The 22,863-nt window shown below is 44.3% G+C and overlaps 1 protein-coding gene across 4 annotated transcripts in view; it reads left to right on the plus strand.

Annotated features, from left to right (window-relative positions):
* LOC117740932 (beta-1,3-galactosyltransferase 1-like) overlaps positions 1-22,863 on the plus strand; it is a 115,124-nt gene that overhangs the window by 22,273 nt on the left and 69,988 nt on the right. The window contains exon 2 of one of the 4 annotated variants that reach the window (XM_034547625.1): positions 155-246. The exons of 2 other annotated variants lie outside the window; for them this stretch is intronic. The gene's annotated coding sequence lies outside the window, so the exon portion shown is untranslated. Of the gene's footprint in view, positions 1-154; positions 247-17,386; positions 17,424-22,863 lie in introns of all 4 variants that reach the window. One more of the 4 variants, XM_034547617.1, reaches the window with a different exon arrangement.

Below are 22,863 nucleotides of genomic sequence, written 5' to 3' on the forward strand. Positions count from 1 at the left end.
TAGCAAAGACGGCTTTTGAGGATTCAGAGATAAAGCCACACTGCAAGTCAACATTGTCTCAAACTGAAGCTGATCTCATTGTTTTTGTAATGAAGTATTTGCCAACCAGTCCACTTATTGTCCACTTTTTCCTTCTGTTTGATTGGTTGTCCAGCTTGGTGGTTCCCAACCTTTTTGAAGACGTTCCCCCACGGCCCTCTCATATGACTTGAGTACCCCTTCATCATCAACAACGCCGCCCGTCAGGTTTGTTTTCACGCGGCTGGTACAAGACTTCTCGTCCAGATGAAGGCTCACATGTTGACAGCAGTGGATCAGTGTACACTGTATATGTGTACGGTAGCTTCACATCACATGCTTTCGTAAATCATTTAAGAGCAGAGAGTTGCTTATCATCCCTCTTTGACCCAGCAAGACATCGCCGTCCACTCCCCTGAGCCGACTGGTGCATCTGGCTAACTGGTCCTAACGTACGTAGCAAAATGGGCTATCAGATAGATAGATAGAAAGTTGGTTGTAGCAGCAGCAAGCAAGGTTACAGAGTAAACATAAAATATTAATATTAAGTATGAAAAAATGCACAATATATACAATCCAATAAAATAGAAGAGCAGGACCAGGCCCGTAGAGATCACCCCCGCAGCCCCCACACCGCGGGGGGGCCTTGCGTGGCAATTTATTTATTTTTTAATCCAACACTAGCCAGCGGACTCGGCCGTATTGCGGCTAAGTGTTGGCTGACTCGGCTGTGTTCCGGCTCGATGCGGCCAAATGTGAGCCATCTTTGGCACATTTCACTGTTGCCATGTCTGGCCCAGGTGTAGCTGTTACGGAGCTCGGGCAGATTCTGTCTGAGACATGGCAACCGGTTTATCGGCAGCCATCATCGACTCTGGCCGATGATGGCTGCCGAATTCTGGGCCGAATAATGTAATAAATAAATAATATTACATTACGTAATAACATTAAGATATCCCTCAAAGTTGTCTCTCTCATATAAAGCTACACAATAAAAAAAAAAGTATTTAAAACTGTGTTCACACCAAACGCGCGAACAGATCCCAAAGTCAATGCACATGCTCGTTTAGACGTGAAAAGGGTGCGTGGTTTATCTCCGTGGCTTGTCTCCGTAAAAACAGTTATAACTACCGCTGTCCGCCATGAAATAAATAGCCACTATTTTTACTCTATACTTGTTGTGGAAATACAACAAACGTCAGAACACCAGACGCCCTCGTATTTGGGTTCATAACATCACCCATCGCCGCACACAGCTCGGTGAATTTCACCGTCTTCTCCAGGAACTGCGTCTGGATGACTGCCGCTTCCAGCGCTACTTCAGGCTAACCTGTAGCTGTATTAAAGAGCTTGGGGGGTCCGCAAACCGCTACGATGTCCTCCCATTGTTTTCTGATCTAACAACGGCAGGACAGTGACGGGCGGAGCATCTCAACGCTGATTGGCTATCGCCCGATGCCAAAGTTGAAATATTTCAACTCGGGCGAAAAATTCGCGCCGCCCGATTCGCGTCTATCGCGCCACCCGACGCGAATTTGCGTCAAACGAGTCTGTAGTTGACTTTACATGGGATCCAGACGCGTGCGTTTGGTGTGAACACAGTTGGGCCACGGTGTATTCTGGGAGAACTACGAGGAAATTTCTCTTGAGGAAAAATTAAACACACATTTAAAAGTGGTGCCCAAAAGCGGCATTCAAAACAGAAAATTTCTGAATTAAATGCCAAACTTCCCAAAATTACAAGTCTTTTTCGACCAGCTGGTGAAGGATGCATTCATCTGCCAGAAGAGACAGGTATTGTACTGTTTGCTATAGCTAACATTACCACGTAGCTAACGTTATACTTTGACAGCTGTACTGCTCTGTCTATGTGTTGTGCTTGAAAATACATTAACCTTATTAAACCTATGGCCGTCAAAATAAAAGTCCCATTCACCGTTGACACTTAAATCATATTCTGTGACAGAGGATAAGGGAGAGCCAGGCGTGCGCCAAGGTTCTGCAAGTCCAGCGAAGTCAGGCTGCAGTGAGGAGCCAGGCAGCCGTGAGGAGGCCTCGGGTAGCCGTGCGACAGAGTCAGATGAAACTTCTAATACTACACTTTACCCTGGTGACCGGGCACATTTCCCGGTGGATATTGCTGATGCTGACATGAAAAAGTTCATTTTAAGGCAGGGACCATGTAAATTTGAAGGTCCGTATCCTAAAGATAAAAAGGGGAGATGTTTTTCTAAAGATTTTTATCATAGTGTCAAAAAAAGGAACCAAGATACAACGCAAATGGCTGTGTTACTCCCCCAAAATTGACAGAGTATATTGTGAGCCCTGTTGGCTTTTTGGTGAGAGAAGATCTGCATGCCATAACAGTGCCTGGACTACGGGAATAAATGATTGGCAAGGACTGTCTAGAAAAATAAAAGAGCACGAACACACTCGCTCACATATGGCAGCTTGTGTCGTGTATGACACATGGCAAGGACATCAAAGTATTGATGAGCAGATTTCCGCTGAATATAAAAAGAAAGTCAACTTTTGGTCGGGTATTAACAAGAATTGTTGATGTTACGTTGACACTTGCATCATGCAATGTTGCATTCCGTGCAGATCGTGAGAAACTAGGAGAAATCAATAACGGAAACTTTTTATCCGTTATAGAACTTCTCGGCAGATATGACCCTATATTACAGAGGTTAATTTCCAGCGAAAGTAAAACAAAATACTTAAGCCCACAAATTCAAAATGAAATTATTTCTATTATGGCACAGAAGGTTCAAAACAAGATAGTGAAAGAGGTCCACGACGCAGAATTTTATTCGGTAATAATAGACACAACTCAAGACATTTCCAAAGTAGATCAACTCAGCCAGGTGCTGCGCTATGTAACAATTTCAAAAGATGAAAATGACACTCCGTTAGAGGTCAAAATACATGAAAGCTTTACGGGTTTCCATGCAGTACATGATCAAAGCGCATCTGGTTTGGAGAAAGACATAGTTGGCCTTTTAGAGAAGAAGGGTATTTCTGTCAATAAATGTCGAGGACAGGGATATGATGGTGCAGCCACAATGAGTGGGGTGTACTCCGGGCTACAAAAACGCATCTCAGACAGAGAAAGTAACGCCATCTATATTCACTGCGCTTCTCACAATTTAAACCTTGTCCTGAACGATGCATGCCAAAATGTAACGAAGGTAAAAGAATTCTATGATTCTGTACAAAAACTATATGTTTTTTTCAGTGGTAGCATCAAAAGATGGGAACTCCTGGAGACAGAGTTCAAAGCAGGGCCTACACTTAAACGGCTATGCCCGACGCATCATACTCGGCATGATGCTGTGCGCTCTCTCTGCTTTCGCTTTAAAGACGTGATAAAAGCACTGACGAAAATATGTCTGTTGTCCAACAAATAGGAAGAGTGTGCTGAGGCTGAGGGACTCAAACACAGCATGGAGAATTTCGAGTTTGTCCTCCAAACAGTTATACAGGGTAAACTTCTCGAAACTGTAAATGTTGTTTCACAGAGCCTACAGAAACAGAATGTGGATATTTTGCAGGCAAGCGAATATCTAGCCGGTGTATCGCAGAGCCTTGCTGCACTCAGAGGGGAGTTTCAAAGCCTTAAAGAAAGTGCCCAAGATCTTGCCCAGTCTTGGGGCATTTCTCCCACATTTCTTCAAAAACGCGCCAGGCGCACCAAGAGGCATTTCGATGAGTTATGCGAGGATGAGAGGCTGCTGGATCCCGAGGAACACTTTAAAGTGTCAGTGTTTTACCAGACTGTAGACATAGCCATTACACAGGTGACCCGTAGGTTCAGTGGAATGCAAGAGGTGGCAAGGAGGTTTGGGTTTCTATGCCCACGAGAACTCCTGTCAAAGTCAGACAATGATATGTACCAGTCAGCGAGTGCCCTTGCTGAGCAATACTCTGATGACTTATCTGCAGACTTCCCAGACCAGGTGCTTGCCTTAAGACAGGCGTTAGAGTTCGCCATCAGGGAAATAAAAAATGGCTCAATTTATGATTTAGCAAACACGCTAATAATAAAACACAACTCCATACTATCAAGTGTGCCTGATGTAGCCACGGCCATCAAATTATTTCTGACTATACCCGTGACTGTCGCAAGCGCTGAAAGGTAATTTTCCAAGCTAAAACTGATCAAAACATATCTCAGAAGCTCCATGTCACAAGAGAGGCTGTCAGGTCTGGCCATCCTTAGCATAGAGAATAAACGTGCACGCAGTTTAGATGTAAAGAGCGTGGTTAAAGACTTTGCACACAGATTTGCTAAAAGACGCGCACATGTGTATTCAAATGCAAACCTGTAGAAAGTAGCCTACCGGTGTATAGACTATATGTAGGCATATTTGTTATGTTGTTGTAACATATGTTCTGTTTGAGCTGTTTGATAGGCCCTAGCATATGTTTTTTTTCTGTTTGAATACATTAGTTTGAGCTGTTTTTTCTGATTGAATAAATTTCCCTCAAAAGAAAAGCTTGGGTCCTGTTCGTTTATCTTTGGATAATGACCGCCGGACAATACATTATCCCTTACATATGGGGGGGGGGGGGGCTCTCAGGGTTATTCTGCAGGGGGGCCTCATGTGTTTCCGTTACGGCACTGAGCAGGACATATTACAGTTAAGAAAAATTAAATAATAAATATAATGAAAATGCAAAAAAATGCATAGTGTATGCAGTGTATATAAAATGAAAGCAGTACAATCCAAAAGAAGGAAATCAAGTAGTATGATTACTTTTGAGGTTTGCTTTAAGCCATCTGTCTAGTTTATGCGTAAAGGTCAGGTAAATAGTGCTCCCTCTTCAGTCAACAGGAAGTCTGTTCCTGATTGAGAATACTTGCCCATACTTTCTTCGTCTCTATTGTAGAACTCAGTCCCCGCTGTTATTTTCTGCCGTTTCCCCGTCACTACTATCCTTCCGCATCATGAACTGACTCCTCGTGGGAGGTAAAACCTTAAAGACGTGGCAGGCATCCGCAAAATGTTCAAAACTATCAACATTCAAAAAGTCAAAGGCCTTTTGGTTAAGTGTTTTTAGTGTTTGGAAAAAAGGCTGCAGAGCTGTCACGCTTGCTTGTGACCAGCTTGTAAAACAGTGTGTTATTTGGAACAAGATCATAGCGTGCATACAAAGTTTGGCTGCTGCTGTCGTTATGTGTTAGCCGGGCTGGATTACATGGCACTGGCCACCTTTTTTAAAATGCTCAGTAGTGTGTGAATCTTCTGCCAGCATCATCAGGTGACAGGTGTCATGACGATCACACCTCCCACAACCGTGCGGTGCAGCGGCGTTCTCCCAGCTGATCGGTCCGTCCTCTAAGTGAATTCCCCTGTCAGGCTGGGGTGGATTTATTTACTCCCAGACACTATCAGACGTAATGATATTTCAGTCAGTGTGAGGCTAAATGGCAAAAGGCTGCAGTGAGTGTGTGTGTGATCATTCCATTAGGTTTTCAGACAGCCCAGCCGCACAGGAAGTTTGTCATTTGTTGCCTGTCTGAACGTCGTGTTCTCAGGTTAACTGGCCACACACAGGCCGTGACTCTAGAGGGGATAGCGTGTTTGTTTTTCTCTGCAGCGGCGCTCAAATCCTGTTGTGTCACAGGCTTTTTTGCATAACTCACGCTCTGCACAAACTCTCGCTGCTGCAGTGAAAGCGCGTGCTGGGATTGAAACAGTTAGTCTTTTGCTGCATGCATGCTGCATTATGGGATTCCATTAGCTCTTTAGTCCACTGAAGGCCTGTGTCTGGTCCAATCAGAGGAAGGTACCCCCGACTCCGAACAATTAGAGTTCAAGATCTCTCACACATGCCTGGGCCAAAAATAGCCCAATCATGCTGCACATGGGCGTCTGGAATGAAATCCATTTTGGGTAATTTAATGAAATCCAAGTGTCTCATCCTCACAACTCTCATCCCAATTAGAAACAAGATGCTGTGAACACAAGGCTGGGATATGAATAAAAAAAGAACAGTTGGGTGGAAGTGGAAATTACAGGAGGTCCTCTTCGCTCGCTCCCCCTTTTTTTTTTTAAAGTGAATGTCAAGGGAACTTTGTTAGCGAAAGGTTAACACGGTCATTATAATTCAGCCCGCGGCTCGTCTTAATTTATTCCCAAAGCGGTGTTGTTCATTTATGGATCTGTTCCATATTTAGGGCGAAGGCGGTGGCAAGATTTCAATCGCAGAACGTCATTTTAGAATAGGGCCGTGTCTAATGCGAGACACTTAGCTCAGTGTCTTTGTCTTTGACTCACGGGTCAGCGATCAACACTGGCAGAGCATCAACCTGCTGTTGCTCCCAGCCCCGAAACAAAATCTAATATAGCATTTGAATAAAACCTACTATGACGACATCCGAGCCGAGTAAGTCAGCTCCCACATCCCAGCTTTTAAAGCATCCGGCCTCGACAACAGCCACTAGGTCTTCATTTTCTGTCTCCCACCAGTGCGGCATGGAAACAACAACACTTGTCTGCCTGATGCTCGTCTCAGCTGAGGAAAATGCAAAGAAATTCTGTTGCGCCTGCGTCTCTCCTACTGATTAATGGCTAGAGGTGGAGGACCCATGTTGTGGCTTTGATGAGGCAATTTGTAACCTTGTGCGAGAAAACAATGGCAGTTCATTTTATTGCAATGCGTCTCCAGGGACACATCAGCACGGCTGCTACATCATACAGTGAGGTGTTGCGCCTAATAATAAATCCAAAGATGCTGATGTACCAGGGGGAGGGGCGGCATTACAGCTCACTCTTTAATGGCCCGTGTGCCGTTTGCGTCTCCATTTGGATGCAGAGTTTGAAACTAGCATCGTATTGTCTCCAGTTATGACTGCAAAGCCAGGGACTTTTAACGCCGTCGCTTTCCATACGTCCCCGTGGGTGTGCAGAAAGCCGGAAGTTGATCATTTAGCCAAATGAAAAAAACTTTAGCAAAGCCAGGGAGTTACTTTTCCAGCGCTGCAATCTACAGACTATCAAAAGCAAATCATTTCTTTTGCTAACACAAAATAAACATTTTACAGATAATGCAGAACCAAAGATCACAAGTGTGATTTCCGCCCGTAAACCTTTAGCCGTACGTCGTTAGCAAACGGCTTCTAATGCTGCGGTCACACCAAAGGTGTTGCAAATTTTAGATTTAGAGTAGATCCCATGTAAAGTCAATGCACAGCCGCGAATGGTTGCAAATGACGCGAATTTTCACCAGGCGGCGAATGGCGCATCGCGAATATTTCAACGTTGGCGATAAAATACGGCCGACGCTGAGTTGCGAAAGCCAATCAGCGTTGAGACGCTCCGCCCGCCTGGCTGCTGTTACTCTAGTAGCGCTGGAAGCGGAAGTTATCGAGACGTAGTCGGTGAAATTCCCCGAGCTGTGTGAGCCTACGGGTGATGTTATGAACCCAAACACGAGGGTGGTAGATGTTCCGACGTTTGTGGGATGTCCACAACAAGTTTAAATCAGAACTAGTGGTTATTTCTTCCGTGGTGGATGGCGGAAATGATAACTGTTTCCACGGAGTAAAGCCACGGAGTAAAGCCACGGAGATAAGCCACGCCCCCTCTAAGGCACGAACTCACGCGAGTTTGGTGTGAACGCAGCATAAGGTTAGCACAACAGGAGGCTTTATGTGGGAGTCACCAAACATAATGGCGGAGCCTGAATACCCTAAAACAATTAGAGAAGTAATTGGCATTAACAGTATAGCAGTAGCAAGGTTATTTCTATAGCACATTTAAACAGAGGTGTCAAAAGTATTCACATTCATTACTCAAGTATAAGTATAGATACTAGGGTTCAAACAAAATACTTCTGTAAAAGTAGAAGTATCAACTCAAGCTTTTTACTTAAGTAAAAGTATTAAGGACACACTCTTAAGCCGCTTCTCGGGGGCCTATAGTGCACTACCCCACCTCGCCCCAAAACAATAATTTTTCTAAAGGCCATAATGACTAATGTTGTATTCAAATGTTATGTTGAAAAATGTGGGATGCACTCGGCTACCTGTTTCAGCTGCATATATGCCCATTGAAAATTATCAAATTTTATTACAATGCAAATACATTAAAGTACCATTTGTGTACTACTGAGCATTAACATGCGTTTCATGGAGCGGAAGACATGATAACTAGTTGCCTATAAGTATTGTAATAGTGCAAAGAGTCAAACTTCAGTGGAATGTTATCAATAACCTTTATTGGAAGAGACCTTGTGACCTTTGGACTCAATCCCGTATGTACAACAACACTACCAATAGGCTTTGTTCAGCCGCAAAAGCAGCAGGTTCTCAAAGTTGTTTGAGCCAATGCATGCTATTCTTGGCCTGAAGATGAGCCCTGCAACACTAAACAGTCTTTCACAGGCTGCTGAGGCAGGGAGTGCCGTATTAAACTTAAGTGAAAGCTGGCACAGAGCTGGGAAGGACTTCAGTAAATCTACTGTGTCTCCTCCTGGGCACCCCAGGTACATATCCAACTGCTGGGTCGTTTCAAGAGGGCCGGTCTTCTTCAAGGAGGAAAAGAAGTCCTCTTTCTCAGATGATTGGGAGCCCTCAATGACGTGATTCTCAGCCTGACAGTCCAAGTGGCTTCTAATATAGTCAAGGCCTGTGGAATAAAAAAAACATAATCAGGATAATTTAGACCATATGACATTATTGTAATTGTGTATTGGATTGTGTGTGTGTGTGTGTGTGTGTGTGTCATTAAATGTAATTTCACTGTCTCCATAGAAATTACACATACTGAGGGGAAGTTGAGAAGTGAGACACTTACCAAGTTTGAGGATATTTCTGTCACTTGTCCAGCAGGTCTTAAATTTGGGAACTAGAATGGCTGCGGCTAAGCATCTCTCCGAAGCGTTTTTGAAGTGCCGTAATCAAAGGCTTCTAGAACTTGGAGGCGACGTGAAGGTGCTGGAGCTTGGTCCTTAGCAGAGTTATGGTTGGGACCAACCATCCCATCTGCACACTGGTTTCTCCCTGAAGGACGTCAAGTGCCTTGGCAATTGAGGGACCCCCTGTGGGTTGGGAAGGGTGCCGGCGTTTGCTTAGGTCAGAGGATTGGGGAACCGAGGGAGGGGTGCTGACCGTGGGGCCGGCGTGCGCCGCGTCAGGAACTGCGTCGGTCGGGCTGGAGCCCGTGCACCGCCACTGACCCCTGACCGCAGGGATGAACCGCCAGGTGATCCTCCGCCAGCGTGATCCTCCGCCAGCGTGATGGCGGCCTCCAGCGACGTGGGGCCGTGACAGCAGACCCACTCTGATGTTCTGGCCGGCAGCCCATCCATGAACTGCTCCAAAACGACCTTCTCCACTGTCGCCTGCGCCCCACCCTGTGCCCCACCCTGTGCCCCCATGCTGTAGCCATCTGGTGGCGTCGTCCTTCAGCTGGTGCGCGTAGTTTAAGGGTCAGTCCCAGCCGATCCATGACGGCTTTACGCACATCCGCGTAATTGTGTCGAGCTGTCGGAGGCAGCCCCAGGGCCGCTGTCTGCGCCTCACCGGTGAGAAGAGGCAGGGCACGGACCGCCCACTCCGCCGCTGGCCAGCCGCACGCCTCCGCCGTCACCTCAAATGTCTCCAGAAAAGATTGCCCGTCGTCGGCCGCCATCATTTTGTGCAAAGTTACCCCTGCACAGGTGGAGGGGTTCTGCATCGACGGCGCTGCAGCTGTCCGGGCGGCGAGCTGCTCGAGGGCGTACTCTGCATCTCCGTCTGGACCTTGAGCGCCCCCAGGAACTGGCGGTTTGCCTCCGCCTGGTCCCGCTGCATCGCTGCAATCACGCCCAGCATTTGCCCCAACACGATTATCGGCTGGTCCGGCAGATTTGGGTGCTGTTTATCTCCTTCCATTTGCTTTATTTCAGGGGGCCCCACTTTGGGCTCCAGTGTAACAAGTCCTGTCACAAACCATGGCATGCCTTGGCATGCACCTAGCCATAGCAAATTTACGTTACTAGGTTACTACAATATTTTGTCAATAATCGACTGATAATAACAAACTTTCAGCTTACCTCAATATGCTTTTTCAAATTCGACGGCGAGTTTTTGAAAGCCATTAGCTCGTGGTAATTGGGTGCGCAGAGCTTGCGGCGCATTCGAAATGAATTGTTTTTGCTCCCAACCTTCTCAAGTATGTGTACTTCGTTACTTGACACCTCTGCATTTAATACACAGGGGCAATTCAGTGTGCTTTACATAAATAAAAGGAAATAGAATATGATTAAAAGATCGTACAAAGTACATAAAATAGTAATTACGCAGAGCAATTTGATGAAAAGAAAATGTAAAAGAAAATACTGAGTACATCAAATAGAATAAAGACATTGTAAAAACATAGAAGCTCAATCGTAGGCACCTGAAAGAAATGTCTTCCAGTTGTTTACAGCAGTACAGCTACATTGGCATGGTGGAAGTAATCTCTTACTGATTCGCAATTATTTTGTATTATTCTATTTATTTTGTCCTGCTGACTTTTGGGAAAGAAGTTGTTCAGTCTTGGTACAGTGTAATACTGGAGAGTTTGAGTTGTTCCTTATTTTTTAAATTGAACATTGTAAGGCGAGAGAAGAAGCCAGGGAGCCAGGGAAGCCAGGGAGAAATGCTTCATTCCCAGCAGGAGGACTGTGTCTGTCTTTGAAACTTGGACTACTGGCGTATTAGTTAGAATAAAAGACAGTGTGCACGCACATACTGTATGTTAATATGAATGTGACAAGAATGGTAAGTTATAAGATAATAAGTACAGATATTTGTGTTCTTTTTTATTCTAAAATATTGTCGGATAGTTAAAACAAGTACATGTTTTTTCGGTTCAGTAAGGAGAGAAATAGCATATATTTTGAAGATAAAATGTTTTTAAAGACATTTTTCATTAATTAATTGGTGCCGTAGCTCGGGATAAAAATCATGGCCAGAATGCAACAAAAATGCACCGTATAAAACACATGTAAAACAAAATATATATATATATATATAAAATTTAAAAAAAAAAGATATATATATATATATATATATATATATTATTCTCACCAACACCCATTCATTTCTAACAGTAAAGCATACCAACAAAGAGTTATCAATAAACCACAATTTCGTAAAAAATCCTTTATTCTTCATGAGCCCTCTGCCTGCCTGAGGACAAGCTGTGATACTTCTGACTGATCTTCTGTTGAGAGACTATGTGTGTGACATCCACTGTCAAACAAATTCCATACACTTGCTATTGATGCAGAAGGCCAGCTGCTGTCCAACTAGGTCCTTGGATGTGGAAGGGACTAATTAGCATCTTGGGAAATTGGGGACCTCTTTGTAAATTGTCTGCTTGGTTTCAAGCTGTACTCTCTCCACAGAAAAGAAATAGAAAGTATTCACTGGTTCTAGCTTCGTGAATATTGTTTTGTCTTAGTCCGTCTACGATAGTACACCGATTCTCGGTTCTAAAAAGTTAAGCCAATACAGAAGATCCTTTAACTTGCATTCTCTCCTTTGGTTGTATAGATGTCTTTAAGAGAATGATTCTACTTCTCACTTGATTGCCTCACTTTTTGACTCTCCTTTCACCATGGATGCCTGAAGAACTCAAGGTTAGTAATTTAAATAGCACTAGTCATATTAAGGATGAATATTCCTTTAAAGTGGTCAAGCTATTGTCATTTTAGTGACAACGTGACCTCATTTACCGTATATACCCCCGGTGAAATGCCAGGGAGGTATGAAAGAAATAGAAGATACAGTCCAAGCCTAATCTGCATCCATTGTTCCCGTTCCCATTTATTCAAGTATTTTAATTGGTCGCCCGTCTGCGTCCATCTAGCTCCGTTTTACAGTCATTACTGTCATAATTTAATTGGTTAATGAGAGCAATTGGAGATTTGGCATACGTCTCTGAACTAGACCAATTTTTTTTAAGATGCTGCTTCACTGAGGTGGAGTGGTGAATTAACTAATGCAGCAATAGCAGCTACTGTGGAGCCAGGAGTTCACATGGTATTATCAGTACCAGCATCTGCAGTGGGATGAATATTGATCATGTAAATGCTGATTTCATCAAATCTTGGTTAATTTTTTTTTTTATTAGAGTGAAATGCTAATTTCCATGTTAATATCTTTGCAATAAATTAGTCAGCGTCACTCTGCAGCTGTGTCACGCTCTGTTGTGTCACGCTCTGTTGTGTCACGCGCTGAGTTCGCACAAGTGTGTTAATTTTTCAAATCCATGTTCGGCGGACAGATTCAGATGCTAATGTTTCCATGTTAACAAATGTAGCAGTGAGCGAGCATCACGGTTCTGTGCCAGGACCGTCATTACTGTGAGTGCAGCAGCACACCAGCTCTACAGAGACCAGCTCCGAGTAGAGTGGGAGGTCCACCTGATTGACTCGATGTGGTTTTCCATTTGTAGGCTGTGTAAGTCCTCCAGAAGTCAGTAGCTCTGCTGAACTCGGTCCTCTCTTAATTGTGGACGCTGGTGTAGTGCCCGTTCAGAACGGGCCGATTCCTAGGCCCCCGCTAATGCTGCTCGCAGTGTTGTCAAGGGGACGTGACGGTTCAGAGTGAGTGGCCTTTTGGAAAGGATTGATTGCTTTGCCGTAACGTTGGGCTTCTTTTTGTGGATTGTAACGATTACGGTTCTGTTTCTCAATTTTGTGTTTTAGTGTTTTTTTGTCTCTCATACAGCCTACAATACTGGATCGGGTATCGGCAGGTCTATATTACCTGTGCAAATTAGTAGACTTGAATCATGACCTTAAAATCTAATCATGGATTTGGAGCATCACTGCTACATAACGTTTAGCCACAAATCCACGAAACCAGCATACAAGTATAGACGATCTAAAACTATGGATGAGTCTACGGAGCTGGCTGATGCTACGACCATGATTGGCCAATCCGCATTTGAGGGTCGGGACTTAGCAAAGGTTACGTTGAGGGAGGAGAGTAGTGCCGTAAACCTCCTTATCAAGTGCACTGCGTTGCCTTATCAGCGGCGCTTTCACCCTGAGACGCTCTGCTCCCTCTGAGTCATTTGGTTTGTATTCATGGAAAGGACTGTTGTTCCTCTACAGTGGGTGGTTGCACAGTGGCGTAAAAAATCCCAAGACGACAATGTATCGAGAATCTGGAAACCGTTATTTCTCAGTTTTGAACTGAATCATCAGAGGGAATGATGACTTAGGCGACAGAAGAGATAGCAACAGTGAGGGGTGAATACTGAGACGGACCCTGTGAAGAAACGATATTCTGTTTTGCACACCACTCGGGCTCCACGGTCGCTCCATGCATAAATGAATACAGATAGCTGGGTGAAATCAGCACTGATAACTGTAGCTTGGCACAAGATGTTGCCGCTAATCAGTCCCCTCAGCTGCCATCCAAACCCTGCATACAAAACCGACTTGCATACATACATACACACACACACACACACACACACACACACACACACACACACACACACACACACACACACACACACACACTTTGGCTGGCATTTCCTTTCACAATTGCTTTTCTTTATCCACACTCATACAATTCCAGTGGAAATGTGTGCTCTGCGGCTTACCGTACACATATACTGAATGTTGATTTCCATATTGACAACTTTGGCTCTGTATTATTCGCGCCAGGCATATGTCATCTTTAAGTCAATTATTTTTTAGGAATTCAGCACACACACGGTGCTGTTTTTAAAATATTTTTTATCTACCTGGATCCAAATCAGTGCTGTCAATTGTAGCCACTCTCTTCAACAAAAGAGTTGAGTAGAGTCGGAGAATACATTAGGGAGGATAATAAAGGTTGAGGATTTCCTGAGGTATATTTTTTTGTCATAAATTCTAGTGCCAACATCAAATGAGGCAGGCTTAGTGATGTACGTCTGTATTCAAAAAAACTATAAGATGATGTAAGGTGTGAGAGAATATTGATTTACATGAGTATCGCGATATTCAAGTAGTACTATGATGTTGGATGTTACAGGGATTGCGATTAGGGTTGCAAAGGGGCGGAAAGTTTCCGGAAAGTTTGCTCGGGAATTTAGAAAAAAAAAAAATGTGCCTACGTTTTTTTGCAAAAGCATATAACAGGGAACTTAAGTGTAGTTGAGAACAAGACTATGCACGCCTAGCTCAGCTGGACCCTGAATGCAGCTGGTTGAGAACATTGTCTGCCAGGAACATAAACGTAAACATAAAACGTTCTGTTGTTTTTGAACGTCTTTGTCATCAGTCATTTAGATTCGGGGAAAAACACACACAAAAAAATGTGGGTTGTGGGGTGGTGATCATAGGGAATACACCTTTTTTATTCAACGTTCATGTTTTTGTTGTTCGATGAAAGAATAAAGTTCTACTCACAAAATGTCAAAAAAGTAAAAAATGTCATTTTTAAAAGTCGTATTATAAATGTTTGCATGCATGTCTGCTTATGACAAGGTAAATACAGTTAAATTACTCCAACATTTTCAGTTTATTCCTGTTAATTCCCGTTAATTCTCGTATATTCCCGTGGAAAGTTTCCAATTTTGAATATTCTCGGAATTTTGCAACCCTGATTGCGATACATGCAAATGCCGATTATTGCCAATACGCAGCCTTGATCTTCATGCCTGTTTGAAGACAAAGACCAATGTTATCTCTAAAATAAAATCTGATGGTAAAAAAAAAGTGTACATCCGCTCTGTGATGTTTCCTATTAAAGATCAGTTTCAGGCTAGTGTTGAACAACTTCCACAAAATTCCCTTTTGAGTTGTCCTTACATGGACCGGCCTCTCCCGGACATCAGCAATCACACAGCCCTTTTAAATATTATTATTTGCGCAACCAAAATGCGCAGAAATAAGAGGCCTGGTTCTCTGAAAATGTCAAGTGTTTCTCTCTGGTGATCCCTGACGTCATCTCGCTTCGTGAGGTCAACTTAAATTTCAATACTTTACACCACCACTACAAAAACTAACAGGCCGATTGCTTGGATCCCAGGAAGCGTTGTTGGTGTTTGTGTGTGTGTGTGTGTGTGTGTGTGTGTGTGTGTGTGTGTGTGTGTGTCGTTGGCTGACCTTTCTGAACTTTGATGATTTTGGAGTCGTGAGATGTATCATCTTGAAACAGAATGTGTAATCAGAGTTGCATACAGCTAAAGAGTACGATCAACATCTTAATGACTCGTTCGCTTAGTGTCTTTTAAAGTTTGCATGCCGAATAATCCCAACAGTATCTTTAAGTCCATCTCTACAAAAGCAAACAGAATACTTAACTGAATGCCAAGATTCACATTCAAACCCAGTGGAATATATGATCATGGAACTGAGATTTTAAAGCCGTGCATAAAAACATGAAACTCTTTTACTTGAGTGGATACTAAGGTTATGTTTGCAAACTAAACCACACTGTGTATTCCACATATGTTTTCATATCTACCTCAGAGTTGGTTTGTTTTATATGTATTTTGGTTAAATGTCTAAATGAAGGCCTGTGCAAGCTTAAGACGACGTCAGTAAATATCCCACTCATGGATTTTGAATCTTTTACATATCTTAAAAAAAAAAAAAACTGCTCCAACTCCAAGTTCCTCATTGAGACTACAAAACGTCATCACGCCTCCACAGCCTCGTTGTGTGTCCACTCCTGCTCGTATACAAGAAGTGTAGTTTGTCCCCCACTGGTTCATGGACTACATATTTTATTTTCTAAATGGGACAATAACGTACGACATGAACATCATGCTGTATTGAAGAAGACTTGAAATTAGAGATTGAGACCATAATTAAATTTTTTACAATGAGGGAATACATCAATTGAGTGAGAAGAAGAGTCATTTTATCATAGACTTCTATACAATCCGTCTTCATTTTGCAACCAGCGGAGTCGCCCCCTGTCGGCCAGCAGAGAGATTGCAAGTCTATGACACCTCAGCATTGACTTCACTCATCTGAAATTGCGTTGAAAAAAATCCCATTGGCTTCCAAAAAAACATCTTCCCTCCGGCGCTCTTGTTACCTGCGTCATTGACTTTCAACACACAAGCAGTATGACCACCATGTGACCGTGACACGGCTGTAAGGCACTTTGAATTTTCCTCTGTGTGAAAGGTGTCATACGGAAGAAAAAAAGAACTGCTTTCCCTTCCCTCGTGAATGTAGATTAAAATACATTATAGATGATTCGTGGTGATCAAACAGCTCAGTGTGACAGTATAACATGGGGGTAGGGGAGGGAGGAGACAGGATGACACACTTTCATTCATTCACACCGCTGATTAGCCGCTCCGCACGCATCAGCTTCCTCACAGATAGACGCGAGGACAGAGAATATTCACGCGCTCTACGTAGGTAATGCCGGATGTGTGCGCGTATCATTTGGCCTCTCACCTGAACCCCCTCACCCCATTCCCACGTCATGTCTCACGAACACATGTTTACTTTTCACTGCAGCAAGGCATCAACCACCTGGAAGGGGGGGGGTGCCTGGGTGGCATTTTGACATGCTGTTTGCAGCTGACAGGTTCAGAATAATCACTTAACGGCTCCCATGAAATTTGCTAATGAGCTGTTCGCTGAATGTCAATTGGGCTTTACCTGAGCGAGGTACGACTATGAATTCACAGGGATTTCTTTTTCCCCTCCTCCTTCTTCTGCTTCTTTTCCCCCCCCCCGTCTTCGCTCACTGATTCCACAGCTGTTGTTCTTGATTTTCTCCCTGGCTATTTCAGAGGATCCATCTGCTGCCGCTGAGAGTGAGGGGCCGATGTGGGAGCAGTGCTCGGCGAGCCGGATGCACATGCACATGCACACACACACGCGCGCTCACACACACACACACACACACACACACACATGCACAGATCATATACTCGCAAACGCACCTTGGCAAGAGTTGTGTTTCTTTATTTGTGGGCTTACACATGCTGTACTCGCGAACACCGAACAGTACACAAACAAACGAGCCACACTAAGAATGGATGATAAGCCAACGGGCCTCACGCATGGACCTCTTATACCGACGAAGCCTTTCTTCTGTAGAGTGATATTGTCTCCAGCTGTGAAATCAATAGAGAGCATCAGTAGAAAGCATTTGTCTCGGCATATATAAACAACAGTTCTCCTTCTCTTCTATTCCGTATGTTGGCTGGAGCGGGCAACAAATGGCTTGTTGCGTCGCTGTAATTCACCTTTGAGCTGTAAGTTTCAAACCCATATGTTTACGGTGGAAGCTGAAAGTAGCTCAAAGTGGATTTGATAGCAGATATTGACTCGCGTATGGAACCTGCAAAGCAGTCAATCATTATGAGGAGTCCAGAAGTCTGCGTGCGTATTCAAGCATGTTTGTCTTCTTCTCTAGACAGAGGGAGATATAGAAGAAAGGCAGACCAATTACAGTGAGTGATTTTTCTATTTGGGCCCCTTCGAACAATTGGAGCTTTCTTTTTCTTTCTCTTTCAGTGCTTTTGTGATTTCTCTCTTTTCTTTTTTTGCCGTGGGCAGTTTGCTTTTTGTCTTCTTCCAAGTACAGATTATTCCTGCTCGGAATAACTGTTTGTTTTGGTGTGCTAAGTACTGGCAGAGCTGTCCTCCTTCCACCCCACAACAGACTTTTATTTATTTTATTCGTACACCCCTTTTGTCTCCTCTGGAGGCTGCGATTCTATCATCTCAGCGGGGTTAACGACAGCTATAATCCTATTGATCCGGAAAACTGATCCCTCCTAATCCTTTAACATGAAAGTTGTGCATTGTGATGCGCGGACGAGCCGGTAGCAACGGCTTTATGAATTCTTTGCCAGCAACCATGCGATGAGCCCCGGCCGTCAGTGTTCATTAGCTGCTCTGGAGACGGAGAACGTACAGGACGGCATCAACTATAAAGAGCCGGTTCTTTATGAAACCCTTATTTGTTTTCCTTCCGCAGAGGATGGAGCGGCTTTTCAACGTGCTGTTATTGTGGACTCGGCAGACAGAGAGGAGAAGACGAAAGAGCATTTTCCGATGAGCCTCGGGGAAATGAGTCAGCTCCGACTTTACTCGCTTGCCTTTCTCTCCTTTCTCCCCTCTTTTCTCTCAATTTCTCAGCTCGGGTTGGGGGGTTCTTAACTGCCCTCGCACTCCTTCCTCCTTTCAAACCCGCCGTCGTCTCTCCATCCCACTTCTACACTTCACCTTATCCATTTTATTCCGTGGTTAAAGGAGCATCTGGAAAACGGTGAATAAATACATTTCCTAAAAGTTCATTGCTAATTGTTTCCTATTAACAGATGATATGTGGTCTTAGGCGCTCGGAGATTAGTAATCGAGTGTAATCTGCCCTGAGCAGCAGCATGTTAAACCCCCCGTGGAGTCCACACACTGGTGGTGGCTGATGGAAGGATAAGTTGATGAAGCTGATGAATCTGCTGTTGACTGTTGCCGTGATATTGAGGTGGAGGGGCGCCTGTAACGGCAGCATGAACGCACTGAAATTAGAGAGAAAATCATATTGTATAAAGAGACAGCTGCAGGGTGAAAGGCTAAAGGTGTCAGTGTCGTCGCGCTATTGGATAACAGCTGATGTCATGATTGACAATGCCAGCAAGGAAATTATGAGTCAGCATGCATGAGGAGTGATTGGTAATGAGAAATAAATCACGGACCAAAGCATTTAGTCATCCTGACTGAATTTATACTGTACAATCATTCTTAATTAATTCCACAAAAGTTCCCCTTTTTGTTTTGAAGCAACAAAATCAGGAATGTTCATCAGCAGTAACTAGCAGCTGGTGTCCAGTCCCAGTTTTCCTCGTCTCTACCACCTCACCGAGACTCAATGTGAGCCAGGCCGCCTTGGCATGTGGTCTGGCTGATCAGATCCCACTGCGGGAGTAGGATCCAATCTCATAGCGCACGGACTTGACAGTTAAATGTGTCCAGACGACAAAAGGCACGTCGAAAAAAAAGACGAGCGTAACCGCAGCCTTTGTCTCTCCGTCTCACTGTCTTTACCTCACTCCTCTGGGGCCCTTTGCAGACTCACATTCGTGAGCACAAAAGCATGTGACAGTGCCCTGCCACGAGCAACACTCATCCATGCCAGTTAATGACACTCAGAGGCACGATACACATCACCACGGCTGCCTGGCTGAGTGCCGGGCTGAATCAGCAGTAAAAAGGTGCACTTTGGCAGCGCTCCCGGTGCAGGGTGCAGTGGAGGTGACATCAGACACTCTGGTGGCAGCCGCTGCCTCCCACGCTCTAGTCACTATCATCCATTCTTAGTGTGTAAAGAGAGAGAGAGAGAGAGAGATTGTACAGTCAAAGTAGAGAGAGCCGCTTCACCAACAAGAGAGGTCCAGAAAGAGCACCGATGTGTAGTAATGTAGGAACTAATAAGAGGAACCAAGACTCTAGTAAATTGCTCATTGACTCCAGGGAAGGGAAGAAGAGTTTCTCGAAGCCTCGTCCCCAAACAGATTTCCGCTCTCGTGTTTTTTCAAAGTTGATACATTTTTAGCGTGTCCTACTTGCACGTTCTTGGGCCCCCAGCATTGCACGTACCATGTGTGACGCAGCCTAGATCGCAGGAACCGCTCACGCTGGCCAAAGATGTGCTCAGGTACTCTGCTAATGTTTTTACGTAGAAATGTATATCTCTTTCCAACATCCAACGAGCATGACTGCTACATAACGTTTAGCCACAAATCCACAAAGAGCGAGAGAATGCAGAAACATTATTCAATTGTCAATCCACTATTGAGTTTGTTTACAGACCGATTCACTCAAAGACCTATTGTACTCTAACTGTCACAGTTAAAACTGTTTATTTCTCTTAATTTCATGGCTTTAAATATGTGTCAACCTTTGTAGTAGACGCACGCATAAAGAAGACAAACTCAAGTAGAAGCCAAATTAAGGCTAAATACGCAGTTTTTTTCATAATGATACCTGACTGTAGAGGATCATAAGAGAGTAAAAGGATGGCAAAAACGCGACGTTAAAGTTAGATATAAACCTGGTTTTAAATCAGCGAGATTGTTCCCGCACGCCCTGTGGAAACATCAAGTGTGGCTGTGGGGCTGAGTCACGCAAGAAGAATCGCTAAGAGCTACCATGCAGCTTTTTTTTTGTTTCACGGAATTGGCTGCAGTAAGGAAGCCTGCAACTACTATACCTGGAAACCCACTTCAAATCCATGGCATCCCCCCCTCATGCAGCGCTTTCTCTCTCTCTCACTGCCTTCCTGTGTGTCTGGAAGGAGGAAAAAGTGCCTTTTTTCCACGGGTGTCAGGATGATGATACTCTGCACAAATAGTCCTCATGGCATCATCTGCCGCCAGTATATAAATGGGTTAATGTTAGCACGCGTTTGCTAAGCGTTTTGCGTGGTCGATACACAAAAAAAGCGCAATATAAATTCAGTTAATTTACTATCAGGTCCGCCAGTCCGGAGAAAAGCAATTTTATCGCTCCAGTTTTCCGTTTTCAGTGAACAAATACCTTTCATACCGCTGTCTGCCGGCGCTCTGAGGGTTCCTAAGGCAACCATTGTTGGCAAGGCGTGAGTCACGGCTGTTCAGAAGATACATTCTTTTCTCGAATATGTGACACGTCTGCGAGGTCAAAAGAAAAGAGGTGGTGCCTGCACACGCTCCATGCCACAATCATACTGGGTCAGGTTCAAAACCTTTACCTCTGCACAAGGAGGTGTGTGTGGGAATCAATCTTTGTCCATCAATCCCATGAAACTTGAAGGAAGCATTCAAAATGCATCCTATGTGAAATTGTAACGATAATTTGCTGTTCCTTCTGTACACATGACATCTATTGCTTCTGTCCATCCGGGGAGAGGGATCCTCCTCTGTTGCTCTCCTGGAGGTGTCTTCCATTCTTTCCCCGTGAAAGGTTTTTTTTCTATTATTTGGGAGTTTTTCCTGATCTGATGTGAGGTCAAAGGTCAAGGATGTTGTATGTGTACAGATTGCAAATTTGTAATTTTTGTAGCTATACAAAATAACTGAATTGAATTGAATAATTTGCAGATCAAATGTTAATGAACATCAGTTCCAGACCTAAATGCGTGTGGTGCAATTCCTAAAATATATATATATATATATATATATATATATATATATATATATATAATTTTTTTATCAGAGTACAGCTCTGCGATGATTGTTGGCAGTTGTAGTAGTATCTTCAAATATTTTCACATCCCCTAATATGACTACTGACACCGCTACAACTTCTATATTTTCATCTGCTGAAGATTCAGCAGCAGGATTAGTTCCACACTGTGAAATTCCTCTTTTTACTCTGGTAACATTTTTGTGGAAGAAACGTGCAACCTGCGAAAGGAGATGAACAACTTATCAATTTGATCACTTATCAACTTAGCAAACTGATGGTGAGTAGCCACGACTTCGGTGTGTTTTTGTCCTGGAAACTGTGTCATGCCAGGTGTGTTTGCACTGAAGTGTCGAAAGTGAAGTTTTACGAGCAGATCTGGAGAAAAGCGACAACGCCTCCCAGGGCCAAGCAATCGATCCGCTCCGACCTCGGGGCGCTTTGCACGGCTCTAGTTACACTAATGATCAAAGCTAATAAATGCCTCCTCACAAACAGGCGACATTAATCAAGTTGAAGTTCGCAAAATATGACCAGGTTGTGCAGTTGGGAGGGATCAGTTAATCAAACTTGGAACACTGGTATGAGCAAACCTTTTACAGAACGACCCATAATACCTGGTGGGTTCTTCTGTTGTCTTTTAGAACGGCAAATGTTTCAGATCCTACTCAGGATCCTACTTTCTGTATCCTCCTTCCAAACTGTTATATAAGGGCTCTTTCTTGGAGAAGCTCCTCCTCATGCGTGTCATTTCTCTGTGACCTGTGGCAGCGGTGCATCGTGCGCCTCATTCAGAACACATCGTCCTGGCATCATTAACCTTCGCTAGTTTGCCCCTCGGCGGCGAGGGATCCAATCAAACGTCTCCTACTTTTGAGACTGTGACACAATGAAATGAACACCCCGCATATTCATCACCATTACTACCGAGGAATTTAATTGAACATGTAATAGCGAGAGGGATTGAAGTGGGGCGCGGCCAGTCACTGGATCGCTTCACAGGGTTGATAACAAACGCCGGCTGGAGAACTACAAGTCCAACTGTTCCTCTGAAGTAAAATATTGCTTTGAGATCTGTGTAGTGGCGATGAACAAAGGAGCCCCTACACAGTGTAAATAACAAGATTAATTCCAAAAGGCTGAGCTGTGATTGAAACACCTCCCTCTGGCCTCGAATTGATTAACCATTTTAGTGCCGACAGTTTCCTAAACAAAGATAGAAACGTGTGTGTTGACCTTTTTTTGTTATGCACATTTAACGTGGTTTGCAACAATTGGCTGTTAACAAGTGAGGAATGAGCATACTGACAGAAATAAAAACAGCCGACGCCCGTAATTTGAGGAGAGGGAACGCGGCGACCACTTGGCTAGACCGTAGGTAGGCGTCAAGGTCCTTCCAGGACGCGGGCCAGCGTTTTGAGTTGCGGCGAGAGGATAAAAGAGCTTGGGGGCGTGGTCGGGCGGGACGGGGGGGGGGGCCGAGACTTCACAGCGCTGACAGCTCCCCAACAGAGAGGACAGGGAGGACGATGGGAGAAAGAGAGTGGGCGGAGGAGGTGCAGAGGCGTCCTCAGCGAGATCAAAGGTGCTCTCATCTCCTTTGCTTCGACAGGGGCAAAGAGGTGGGAGGGGTGGTGGTGGAGGGGGGGGGCCCTTCAATGAAATGTCAATGACGACGAGCTCTGCAGGCTGAGACTGCAGAGCTATAACAAAAGCAATCCCTTC

This window comes from Cyclopterus lumpus, chromosome 2 (assembly GCF_009769545.1).
Source record: "Cyclopterus lumpus isolate fCycLum1 chromosome 2, fCycLum1.pri, whole genome shotgun sequence".
Lineage (NCBI taxonomy): Eukaryota > Metazoa > Chordata > Actinopteri > Perciformes > Cyclopteridae > Cyclopterus > Cyclopterus lumpus.